The sequence below is a fragment of the Oncorhynchus masou genome, chromosome 17 (genome assembly GCF_036934945.1).
Source record: "Oncorhynchus masou masou isolate Uvic2021 chromosome 17, UVic_Omas_1.1, whole genome shotgun sequence".
Classification (NCBI taxonomy): Eukaryota; Metazoa; Chordata; class Actinopteri; order Salmoniformes; family Salmonidae; genus Oncorhynchus; species Oncorhynchus masou.
The window spans coordinates 9,734,186-9,748,162 of NC_088228.1; the positions used below are offsets into that span (position 1 = coordinate 9,734,186).

At 44.9% G+C, this 13,977-nt stretch overlaps 1 protein-coding gene across 1 annotated transcript in view; it reads left to right on the forward strand.

Annotated features, from left to right (window-relative positions):
• LOC135558099 (low-density lipoprotein receptor-related protein 8-like) overlaps window positions 1-13,977 on the forward strand; it is a 148,476-nt gene that overhangs the window by 14,388 nt on the left and 120,111 nt on the right. The window lies entirely within an intron of this gene.

Consider the following 13,977-nt stretch of genomic DNA (forward strand, 5'->3'; position numbering starts at 1 on the left):
GTAATAGTAACCTAACAACTAGCTAGCAGCAGTATAGTAGTAGTGGTGGTGGTAGTAGTAGTCGTCGAACTAGTAACCTAACAACTAGCTAGCAGCAGTATAGTAGTAGTGGTGGTGATGATATTAGTAGTAGTCGTCGTCGTCTTAGTAGCCTAGCAACTAGCTAGCAGCAGTATAGTAGTAGTGGTGGTGGTCGTCGTAGTAGCCTAGCAACAGGCTAGCAGCAGTATAGTAGTAGTAGTGGTGGTGGTGGTGTTAGTAGTAGTCTTTCTAGTAGTAGCCTAGCGAATAGCTAGCAGCAGTATAGTGGTGGTGATGGAGGTGGTGGTAGTAGTAGTAGCCTAGCAACTAGCTAGCAGCAGTATAGTATTGGTGGTGTTGGTAGTATTAGTAGTAGTCGTTCTAGTAGTAGCCTAGCAAATAGCTAGCAGCATTATAGTGGTGGTGGTCGTCGTCGTAGTAGCCGAGCAACAGGCTAGCAGCAGTATAGTAGTAGTGGTGGTCGTCGTAGTCTAGCACCAGGCTAGCAGCAGTATAGTGGTGGTGGTGGTGGTAGTCGTCGTCGTAGTAGCCTAGCAACTAGCTAGCAGCAGTATGGTGGTGGTGGTGGTCGTCGTCGACGTCGTAGTAGCCTAGCAACAGGATAGCAGCAGTATAGTAGTAGTGGTGGTGGTGGTGGTTGTCGTAGTAGCCTAGTACCAGGCTAGCAGCAGTATATTAGTGGTGGTGGTGGTGGTAGTCGTTGTCGTAGTAGCCTAGCAACAGGCTAGCAGCAGTATAGTGGTGGTGGTGGTAGTCGTCGTTGTAGTAGCCTAGCAACTAGCTAGCAGCAGTATAGTAGTGGTGGTGGTGGTGGTGGTCGTCGTAGTAGCCTAGCAACAGGCTAGCAGCAGTATGGTGGTGGTGGTGGTAGTCGTCGTCGTAGTAGCCTAGCAACTAGCTAGCAGCAGTATAGTGGTGGTGGTGGTGGTGGTGGTGGTTGTCGTAGTAGCCTAGCACCAGGCTAGCAGCAGTATAGTAGTGGTGGTGGTAGTCGTCGCCGTAGTAGCCTAGCAACAGGCTAGCAGCAGTATAGTAGTGGTGGTGGTGGTCGTCGTAGTAGCCTAGCAACAGGCTAGCAGCAGTATAGTAGTGGTGGTGGTGGACGTCGTCGTAGTAGCCTAGCAACAGGCTAGCAGCAGTATAGTAGTGGTGGTAGTATTAGTAGTAGTCGTAGTAGCCTAGCAACAGGCTAGCAGCAGTATAGTAGTAGTGGTGGTGGTGGTGGTGGTGGTCGTCGTAGTAGCCTAGCAACAGGCTAGCAGCAGTATTTGATATTGTATATTGATACACATAGAGTTTTAGTGTAAGTGTCAGTAGTGGTAGCTTTAGTAACTGTGTTAGTGGAAGTAGTCTAATAACATTAGACACAGTAGTGTCAGATCTTAGGTCTCTCTCCTGATGTGTTGTATCTGACCCCCAATGCCTTTAGGGGGGTTTTTGATCAAAGCTCAGCTGAGACAAACCCAGAGCCACTGTACACTGGCAGGCAGGCACCCAAACGGAAACACCCCCCCCCCCCCCACACACACACACACACACACACACACACACACACACACAAACACACACAAGGTGTGGGCTCGTTCTCTTGTTCGCTGCCTGCACCTCCAGTGCCCTTCCTACAGAATAGGTTCGGACATGTTCGGGCCCCGCCTTCAATCTGATGTTGATCACAACAGAAAGATGGAAGAAGAAAAGACAAGGAGGTGGAAGAGGTGGTGGAGGAAACAGGAGGAGGAGGAGATGGACAGAGGAGAAAGGAGCCAAGAGGGGAGATGAGAACTAAAGCTGGGTGGGGGTGGGCAGCAGAGCACAGGACTGCTGCAGTGTCATTGATTTTAGAGGGAATGTTAACTGTGTTTTTGACGTGGATGCAGATGTGGTTGAATGGACAAGATTGGCACGTTCCAAAGGAAGCACAGGTTCAGTTAAGGTTATGCTGTATTGAAGATGTAGGTTGTAGATGGCTGCCATCTTGAACAAATCAAATCAAATTTATTTATATAGCCCTTCGTACATCAGCTGATATCTCAAAGTGCTGTACAGAAACCCAGCCTAAAACCCCAAACAGCAAGCAATGCAGGTGTAGAAGCACGGTGGCTAGGAAAAACTCCCTAGAAAGGCCAAAACCTAGGAAGAAACCTAGAGAGTAACCAGGCTATGAGGGGTGGCCAGTCTTCTTCTGGCTGTGCTGGGTGGGGATTATAACAGAACATGGCCAAGATGTTCAAATGTTCATAAATGACCAGCATGGTCGAATATAATAGTTGCCGAGGGTGCAGCAAGTCAGCCTCTCAGGAGTACATGTCAGCTGGCTTTTCATAGCCGATCACCAAGAGTTTCTCTACCACTCCTGCTGTCTCTAGAGAGTTGAAAACAGCATGTCTGGGACAGGTAGCACATCCGGTGAACAGGTCAGGATTCCATAGCCTCAGGCAGAACAGTTTAAACTGGAGCAGAGGCACGGCCAGGTGGACTAGGGACAGCAAGGAGTCCTCATGCCAGGTAGTCCTGAGGCATGGTCCTAGGGCTCAGGTCCTCCGGGAGAAAGAGAGAGCATACTTAAATTCACACAGGACACCGGATAAGACAGGAGAAGTACTCCAGATTTAACAAACTGACCCTCGTCCCCCGACAAAAACTACTGCGGCATAAATAGGGGTCAGGAGACACTGTGGCTGATACCCCCGGACAGGGCCAAACAGGAAAATTATAACCCCACCCACTTTGCCAAAGCACAGCCCCCACACCACAAGATGGATATCTTCAACCACCAACTTACCATCCTGAGACAAGGCTGAGTATAGCCCACAAAGATCTCTGCCACGGCACAATCCAAGGGGGGGCGCCAGCCCAGACAGGAATATCACATCAGTGACTCAACCCACTCAAGTGACGCACCCCTCCTAGGGACAGCATGAAAGAGCACCAGTAAGCCAGTGACTCAGCCCCTGTAATAGGGTTAGAGTTAGAGAATCCCAGAGAATCCCAGAACAGATCTCTTTTGAGGAAAAAACAAAACAGGATTTTATATCTGAGACTCGCTACACACACCTCGCTACACACACCTCGCTACACACACCCTCAGTACACACACCTTAGTACACACCACAAAGCTGGATGTAGGCCTATTTTTATGACCACCTCTATAGTACAAAACCCTTGACTGTGCATTATAGTCTTAACACTGTCATCATTGATGGTGAGCATAAAAAACTATGGAAGTGGGGCTGCAGTGTTTCTGCTACCTACATTATTTTCCAGGTGGGGTGCCTAAGGCCCCCAAATTAACATCCAGCTTCAATTAAATCAAACATGTGAACTGAAGCCAATTGAAGCTACATGGGGAGGGACAAAACTATCCAATCAGTGTCCTCTCAGAAACAAATTATGGGTTTAGCATCAATATCCCATGTGGGCAATCTCTGCGCTTTGGAGTAGTCTGTCTTCTGATTGGTTGAAAGGGATCCAATCTAAGGCTGTCCCTGACTGACTAAAAATCTTGGTCGAATACAAGTCGTCTGTTCTTTTGACAATTGATTGGCCAACATTTTTAAATGTGTATTTTATTATATAGACACACCCTATGTGTTTTAATAAAAATCAAATATATATATGCATTGAGCTTGTCTGATGCTTTAAGCACACTGTTAGATGAAATATGACACAAATGACTCGAGGGAGCCAGAGATCAAGAAACCGAAGGAGAAAAAAAACTTAACTTGTCCCGACCATCCTCCTCCTGCTCCTATTGGCTTTCGCAGATTATGGTGTGCCAGTTATGGTTTTCATATGCACATTTTCGTGGAACAGTTTAATTTCATTTATAAAAACGTCTTCGTATTTCAACATCATTGTCATGTGGTTAATAGAAATTGTATCCAAATCTGAATGAAAATGATACAAACCTAAAAAGTTACTTCTATGTCCATTGCAAAGTATGTACAAATAGCCTATAAAGCCTACAAATAAAACATTGCAGCCCGCAGGGAGAAAATATCCTTATTAAAAATGTATATTCTATAAATCACTTTGGCTACACATGGCCTGTCTGCAACGAACTTGAAACATTGTATCAACTATTACCGTGGGTCTGGCCAAAGCTTGCACTAGACAACTTGCAACTAGTTTTAAAATATTCTAAAATATTCTGTCCCCTCAAAGTTTCCGGTACCAGTGAGCTCGGGACAGACACTGGTACCGCTGTAGGCTAAGATTTCATCAGGTAGGTCTATTTTATGACGTTTCCCCTGGATCTGAGCATGACATTTTTTTCCCTTTCACGCTGAGTAGTTCTCAAAAGGGAGAGAGCTGGAAAGATTTTTCAAATACATTGAGGAACTATTGTAATTCTCAACGGATGTGAAAACAGACTTCATTTCCTTACTGTTTTGAGGTGAAGAAAACATTACTTTGAGAAGCTCCACAGCTCATTAGTGGTGGTGTGTTAAGACAATCGGAAAAAAGATCAGATCCCCAAATGGGCACATTTCTATGCTTACATTTGCGTGCAGGCCAGCTAGCCTATAGGTCTACTTCTATGTGTGTAGAGCAGGCCAGCTAGCCTATAGGTCTACTTCTATGTGTGTAGGGCAGGCCAGCTAGCCTATAGGTCTACTTCTATGTGTGTAGAGCAGGCCAGCTAGCCTATAGGTCTACTTCTATGTGTGCAGAGCAGGCCAGCTAGCCTATAGTTCTACTTCTATGTGTGCAGAGCAGGCCAGGTAGCCTATAGGTCTACTTCTATGTGTGCTGAGCAGGCCAGCTAGCCTATAGGGTCTACTTCTATGTGTGTAGAGCAGGCCAGCTAGCCTATAGGTCTACTTCTATGTGTGCAGAGCAGGCCAGCTAGCCTATATGTCTACTTCTATGTGTGCAGAGCAGGCCAGCGAGCCTATAGGTCTACTTCTATGTGTGCATCCTTACTCAACATTGACAGACGAACTCCAAACAAAAGACAATGACGAAATTGACAAAACTCATCAATGGAATGAAATAAAACTAAACTGTGCCTACAGCGTGTCCATCGTTCCTACAACTTGTCCTTTCCTACAACATGTCCATCATTCCTACAACGTGTCCATCATTCCTACAACGTGTCCATCATTCCTACAACGTGTCCATCATTCCTACAACGTGTCCATCATTCCTACAACGTGTCCATCATTCCTACAACGTGTCCATCATTCCTACAACGTGTCCATCATTCCTACAACGTGTCCATTCCTACAACGTGTCCATCATTCCTACAACGTGTCCATCATTCCTACAATGTGTCCATTCCTACAACATGTCCATTCCTACAACGTGTCCATCATTCCTACAACGTGTCCATCATTCCTACAACGTGTCCATCATTCCAACAATGTGCCCATCATTCCAACAACGTGTCCATCATTCCAACAACGTGTCCATCATTCCAACAACGTGTCCATCATTCCTACAACGTGTCCATCATTCCTACAACGTGTCCATCATTCCTACAACGTGTCCATCATTCCTACAACGTGTCCATCATTCCTACAACGTGTCCGTTCCAACAACGTGTCCATCATTCCTACAACGTGTCCACCATTCCTACAACGTGTCCACCATTCCTACAACGTGTCCGTTCCAACAACGTGTCCGTTCCAACAACGTGTCCATCATTCCTACAACGTGTCCACCATTCCTACAACGTGTCCACCATTCCTACAACGTGTCCACCATTCCTACAACGTGTCCGTTCCAACAACGTGTCCATCATTCCTACAACGTGTCCATCATTCCTACAACGTGTCCACCATTCCAACAACGTGTCCATCATTCCTACAACGTGTCCACCATTCCAACAACGTGTCCACCATTCCAACAACGTGTCCATCATTCCAACAACGTGTCCATCATTCCTACAACGTGTCCACCATTCCTACAACGTGTCCACCATTCCTACAACGTGTCCACCATTCCTACAACGTGTCCACCATTCCAACAACGTGTCCATCATTCCAACAACGTGTCCATCATTCCTACAACGTGTCCACCATTCCTACAACGTGTCCATCATTCCTACAACGTGTCCACCATTCCTACAACGTGTCCATCATTCCTACAACGTGTCCATTATTCCTACAACGTGTCCATCATTCCTACAACGTGTCCACCATTCCTACAACGTGTCCACCATTCCTACAACGTGTCCACCATTCCTACAAAGTGTCCACCATTCCTACAACGTGTCCATCATTCCTACAACGTGTCCATCATTCCTACAACGTGTCCATCATTCCTACAACGTGTCCATCATTCCTACAACGTGTCCACCATTCCTACAACGTGTCCACCATTCCTACAACGTGTCCACCATTCCTACAACGTGTCCACCATTCCTACAACGTGTCCACCATTCCTACAACTTGTCCACCATTCCTACAACGTGTCCACCATTCCTACAACGTGTCCACCATTCCTACAACGTGTCCACCATTCCTACAACGTGTCCATCATTCCTACAACGTGTCCATCATTCCTACAACGTTTCCACCATTCCAACAACGTGTCCACCATTCCTACAACGTGTCCACCATTCCTAAAACGTGTCCATTCCTACAACATGTCCATCATTCCTACAACGTGTCCATCATTACTACAACGTGTCCATCCTTCCTACAACGTGTCCATCATTCCTACAACGTGTCCATCATTCCTATAACATGTCCATCATTACTACAACGTGTCCATTCCTATAACGAGAACGGGAAGAGTGGAATAATAATAATATATTGAATGCGTTAACAGAAATGACTGTAACCAAACAAACATTGTAGATGAGAAATTGTAGCAATTAGCGGTAAATGTACTACAGATGATATTTGTAATGGGGAATAGACAGTAACAATAAAATGCCAAACAATTCACACAATGAAATGACGAAACAATGAATGTGCACAAATTGGCGGGAGAAAGTTCATTCTGGAGAGAGACGTGCTGGAGAGAGATCTTTAGGGGATTGTCTCATACCATGGGAACAGATAGCAGAGCATCTTTAGGGGATGGTCTGATACAGTGGGAACAGAGCATCTTTAGGGGATGGTCTGATACAGAGAACAGAGCATCTTTAGGGGATGGTCTGATACAGTGGGAACAGATAGCAGAGCATCTTTAGGGGATGGTCTGATACAGTGGGAACAGAGCATCTTTAGGGGATGGTCTGATACAGTGGGAACAGATAGCAGAGCATCTTTAGGGGATGGTCTGATACAGTGGGAACAGATAGCAGAGCATCTTTAGGGGGTGGTCTGATACAGAGAACAGAGCATCTTTAGGGGGTGGTCTGATACAGTGGGAACAGATAGCAGAGCATCTTTAGGGGGTGGTCTGATACAGTGGGAACAGATAGCAGAGCATCTTTAGGGGATGGTCTGATACAGTGGGAACAGATAGCAGAGCATCTTTAGGGGATGGTCTGATACAGTGGGAACAGAGCATCTTTAGGGGATGGTCTGATACAGAGAACAGATAGCAGAGCATCTTTAGGGGATGGTCTGATACAGTGGGAACAGAGCATCTTTAGGGGATGGTCTGATACAGTGGGAACAGATAGCAGAGCATCTTTAGGGGATGGTCTGATACAGTGGGAACAGATAGCAGAGCATCTTTAGGGGATGGTCTGATACAGTGGGAACAGATAGCAGAGCATCTTTAGGGGATGGTCTGATACAGAGAACAGAGCATCTTTAGGGGATGGTCTGATACAGTGGGAACAGATAGCAGAGCATCTTTAGGGGATGGTCTTATACAGATAGCAGATCATCTTTAGGGGATGGTCTGATACAGTGGGAACAGATCGCAGAGCATCTTTAGGGGATGGTCTTATACAGAGAACAGAGCATCTTTAGGGGATGGTCTGATACAGTGGGAACAGATAGCAGAGCATCTTTAGGGGGTGGTCTGATACAGATAGCAGAGCATCTTTAGGGGATGGTCTGATACAGTGGGAACAGAGCATCTTTAGGGGATGGTCTGATACAGTGGGAACAGATAGCAGAGCATCTTTAGGGGATGGTCTGATACAGTGGGAACAGATAGCAGAGCATCTTTAGGGGATGGTCTGATACAGTGGGAACAGAGCATCTTTAGGGGGTGGTCTGATACAGATAGCAGAGCATCTTTAGGGGATGGTCTGATACAGTGGGAACAGAGCATCTTTAGGGGATGGTCTGATACAGTGGGAACAGATAGCAGAGCATCTTTAGGGGATGGTCTGATACAGAGAACAGAGCATCTTTAGGGGGTGGTCTGATACAGTGGGAACAGATAGCAGAGCATCTTTAGGGGATGGTCTGATACAGTGGGAACAGATCGCAGAGCATCTTTAGGGGATGGTCTGATACAGTGGGAACAGATCGCAGAGCATCTTTAGGGGATGGTCTGATACAGTGGGAACAGATCGCAGATCATCTTTAGGGGATGGTCTGATACAGAGAACAGATCATCTTTAGGGGGTGGTCTGATACAGTGGGAACAGAGCATCTTTAGGGGGTGGTCTGATACAGTGGGAACAGAGCATCTTTAGGGGATGGTCTGATACAGTGGGAACAGAGCATCTTTAGGGGGTGGTCTGATACAGTGGGAACAGATAGCAGAGCATCTTTAGGGGATGGTCTGATACAGTGGGAACAGATAGCAGAGCATCTTTAGGGGGTGGTCTGATACAGTGGGAACAGATAGCAGAGCATCTTTAGGGGGTGGTCTGATACAGTGGGAACAGAGCATCTTTAGGGGATGGTCTGATACAGTGGGAACAGATAGCAGAGCATCTTTAGGGGATGGTCTGATACAGTGGGAACAGATAGCAGAGCATCTTTAGGGGATGGTCTGATACAGTGGGAACAGATAGCAGAGCATCTTTAGATGGGAACAGGTGTTTTCTACCTTCATGTCTAGTACTTACGTACTACTATACTATACGTACTGCTGAGGAACATCTGGGACACATGATGTACCTCTCGTCTACTTCTCTAATCCAGGCTATTTGAAGTGTCTGTCTGTCTTGTCTGTCACGTTTTGGCGTCTCTCCTGTCGACGGAGAGGGATGCCATTGCCAAGGCAACCTCCTTGCTGGCTTACCGGTGTAGATGCCAAAACATAATGTAGGCTCGATGCCTGATGCTGGTCTTAGTCCAATGTTCACATGTGCTGACGGCCCTTCCAGAGGGCATACAGGTTGCTTGGGGGTTGGCTTTGGCAGATTGCCCCTTTTTTATTGGCAGATGCATTCCACCCAGAATGTAGATGGATACTAGTCAACCAATGAGAATCATCTCTCCAGATATCAGAAAAGTGTTGTTTTGTTCCTATTTTTTTAATCCTGTAAAGTGTAGTGAGCCTTGTTTTAAAGCGCTTGAAGCTTTGACTTGAAGCTTTGTATCAACTGCCACATACCAAGTACATACCTAGACCTATCAACTGCCACATACCAAGTACATACCTAGACCTATCAACTGCCACATACCAACTACATACCTAGACCTATCAACTGCCACATACCAAGTACATACCTAGACCTATCAACTGCCACATACCAAGTACATACCTAGACCTATCAACTGCCACATACCAAGTACATACCTAGACCTATACGTTTGGCCATCTATTCAGATACTGTTTAGCTGCTTTACCTGGTCAGTAATTATCTCTGGCTACCAGACCAGGGTTAAAATAGTATGTGTTTTATTTCAAATACTTTGAGCATTTGACGGAGCCCAACGGGAGTGCCAGATGGTCAAGTTTTGCACCTTTGGGACTATTCCATTTGTCCCGTTGTAACCATTCAAGCGCAGCTAAAGTATTTGAAATTAAACAAATACTATTGAACCCAGGTCAGTTTATGGCCAATATAGGCCTACTTTCTATTGCAGCCTCATGAAGGACTGACTGAGATTCAGCTCTCCAGATGCTGCCCCACGAAGGACTGACTGAGAATCAGCTCTCCAGATGCTGCCTCATGAAGGACTGACTGAGAATCAGCTCTCCAGATGCTGCCTCACGAAGGACTGACTGAGTGACTGTTTAGTGTTTATGGAAAAGTTTATTAACCAGTGTCCTAACACATTGATGTGTTACTAATGTGATTGGATTTTAATGAAACACCTCTGCATAAATACAATCATACTGTAGATACGCTTCAGGAAACCACCGAAGCTGTGACCAAAGAGCCTCATATGCAGCGTACTGGCTCCGAATTATAACACCGAAACATACACATTTGCATCCTGTACATTTACGCACGCACGCACACACACACACACACACACACCGGTGTGCTGTACAATGTTGGAGTATGCTGTTTTTGCAGTGTGACAGAGTTGTGAAAAGGCATATACGGTTCCATCACTGATCATGGAGTAGCCTCGTAACCAGTCAGCTTCTCTCTAGCTGCACAACAACAATAATAACAACAACAGTAAAGACAATAACAATAACAATAATAACAACCCAAAACTGTACAGTATAGACACCCTAGACCATCCTAGACCAGGGCTTCTCAAAGTGAGGGCTGCTGTGCCCTTGTGGCAGTGGAGGCTACTGAGGGGAGAACGGCTCATAATAATGGCCAGAATGGAGTGAATGGTGTTAAACATGAAGGAATGGTGTTAAACATGAAGGAATGGTGTTAAACATGAAGGAATGGTGTTAAACATGAAGGAATGGTGTTCAACATGAAGGAATGGTGTTAAACACATGAAGGAATGGTGTTCAACATGAAGGAATGGTGTTAAACACATGAAGGAATGGTGTTAAACACATGAAGGAATGGTGTTAAACATGAAGGAATGGTGTTAAACATGAAGGAATGGTGTTCAACATGAAGGAATGGTGTTAAACACATGAAGGAATGGTGTTAAACACATGAAGGAATGGTGTTAAACATGAAGGAATGGTGTTAAACATGAAGGAATGGTGTCAATCACATGAAGGAATGGTGTTAAACATGAAGGAATGGTGTTAAACATGAAGGAATGGTGTCAATCACATGAAGGAATGGTGTTAAACATGAAGGAATGGTGTTAAACATGAAGGAATGGTGTCAATCACATGAAGGAATGGTGTTAAACATGAAGGAATGGTGTCAAACATGAAGGAATGGTGTCAATCACATGAAGGAATGGTGTCAATCACATGAAGGAATGGTGTCAACATGAAGGAATGGTGTTAAACATGAAGGAATGGTGTCAATCACATGAAGGAATGGTGTTAAACATGAAGGAATGGTGTCAAACATGAAGGAATGGTGTCAATCACATGAAGGAATGGTGTCAATCACATGAAGGAATGGTGTCAATCACATGAAGGAATGGTGTTAAACATGAAGGAATGGTGTCAATCACATGAAGGAATGGTGTTAAACATGAAGGAATGGTGTCAACATGAAGGAATGGTGTCACACATGGTTTTCATATGTTCGATACCATTCCATTATACTCCATTCTAGCCGTTATTATTGGCCATCCTCCCCTCAGCAGCCTCCACTGAACTATTAAAAATAATGAATGAATGTTACGAACAAGCGATGAAATGACTTGCTAAGGGATCTGGGTAATACATGTAGAGGTTGAAATACTATGACTCTATAATGTCTGTTCTTAACTCTGGGCAACATGGGCCTGGGATGCTCAGAGGGATATTGGTATCCCAATACTCTGCCAATTATACATTTTTTTTTAACTCAATACTATTCCCCCCCAATTTTTTCAAACATAAATGCACTGTAATTTATGCTTTAAAAAAAACAGCAACGTTTATTCTCTGCCTCATGGCAAAATGTGTAGAATTACAGGAAATTAGCTTGAAAACTGCTAAATGTTCTCCAATGCCAAGAGTGCCAGAGACTTGGTTCATCCGGGCATGTACTGCAGACATCATAGTAAAACTCCTTGTATGCTATTTTTTATCTCGCTCTAGTTGTGTTCTGATTAGGAGGCGGAAGGCATTTTGTCCTGTTCACTGTGCTCACTGTTAATCAAATCAAATCAAATTTGCCAAATGCGCCGAATACAACAAGTGTGGACTTTACCGTGAAATGCTTACTTACAATCCGTTAACCAACAGTGCAGTTCATGAAGAAGAAACTATTTACCAAGTAGACTAATGTAATCTCTGTCTCTGTGCGAGTGTGAAGCACAGACAGCCCAGCCGTGATCAGTGCAGGTCTCTGGGATATTCAAACAAAGGTCATGGCTCTATTCACACACAGAGTCCATCACTGAGAGATGGGTTTTTATATCAGTGTCTCCGCAGTGTATTGGGTGTCTGCATTGTTTGCTCTTGGGATGCGTGTGTGTTTTGGATGTGTGTGAATTCCTTTTGCCACAGTGCCTGCGTGTGTTGGTGTGTGTGTTTTATGATCATGTGCCTATGAGTAGCTAGCTTAAGTTCAAAGGAAACAGCAGCTGGCTTCTAAAGTGAGGATCTTAATTAAGCTGCTGTACGGTTGCTAGGGGCAGATTTGAAATGGAGAATTTAACCGCGGGCAGTATCAGTGTTATGGTAATTCACATCTGGAGTAGGGAACGTGGGATAGCCAGAACAACCACAGTCAACGTTCACTGTTCCAGTTATCTGACTCTTGTTCCGTCTTCAGGGTCCCTTCTGTAGATTGGTGATTCAGCCACTGACTGTTTGGATTAGGGCTGTCCCCTAACTAAAAAATAATCTTGGTTGACTGAAAGTTGTCTGTTCTTTCGACTAATCGATTTTGAAACATGTATTTTTCCAAGCGTGTACAAAGCTGTCCTCAAGGCAAAGGGTGGCAACTTAGAAGAATCTGAAACACTTTTAGTTTAACACTTTTTTGGTTACTACATGATTCCATATGTGTTACTTCATAGTCTTCACTATTATTCTACAATGTAGAAAATAGTAAAAATAAAGAAATAACTTTATATGAGTAGGTGTGTCCAAACTTTTGACTCGTACTGTATATATTTGCGACTGCTCTACTAGTTGACCAAATGGGGTTAGCCCTAGTTCGGAGTGTGTGTAACAATCTGTTTCTGTCTGTGTCTCTGTCTAACTGTGTGTGTGTGTGTGTGTGTGTGTGTGTGTGTGTGTGTGTGTGTGTGTGTGTGCACACATGAATGTGTGTGTACATTATTGCAGTCACTCTCTGAGAACACATTGGATGATCTCTCTCTGTCTGAGAACACAGTGGATGATCTCTCTCTCTGAGAACACAGTGGATGATCTCTCTCTCTGAGAACACAGTGGATGATCTCTCTCTCTGAGAACACAGTGGATGATCTCTCTCTCTGAGAACACAGTGGATGATCTCTCTCTCTGAGAACACAGTGGATGATCTCTCTCTCTGAGAACACAGTGGATGATCTCTCTCTGAGAACACAGTGGATGATCTCTCTCTCTGAGAACACAGTGGATGATCTCTCTCTGAGAACACAGTGGATGATCTCTCTCTCTGAGAACACATTGGATGATCTCTCTCTGTCTGAGAACACAGTGGATGATCTCTCTCTCTGAGAACACAGTGGATGATCTCTCTCTCTGAGAACACAGTGGATGATCTCTCTCTCTGAGAACACAGTGGATGATCTCTCTCTCTGAGAACACAGTGGATGGTGTCTCTCTCTGAGAACACAGTGGATGATCTCTCTCTCTCTCTGAGAACACAGTGGATGATTTCTCTTTCTCTCTGAGAACACAGTGGATGGTCTCTCTCTGAGAACACAGTGGATGATCTCTCTCTCTGAGAACACAGTGGATGGTCTCTCTCTCTGAGAACACAGTGGATGGTCTCTGAGAACACAGTGGATGATCTCTCTCTCTGAGAACACAGTGGATGATCTCTCTCTCTGAGAACACAGTGGATGATCTCTCTCTCTGAGAACACAGTGGATGATCTCTCTCTCTGAGAACACAGTGGATGGTGTCTCTCTCTGA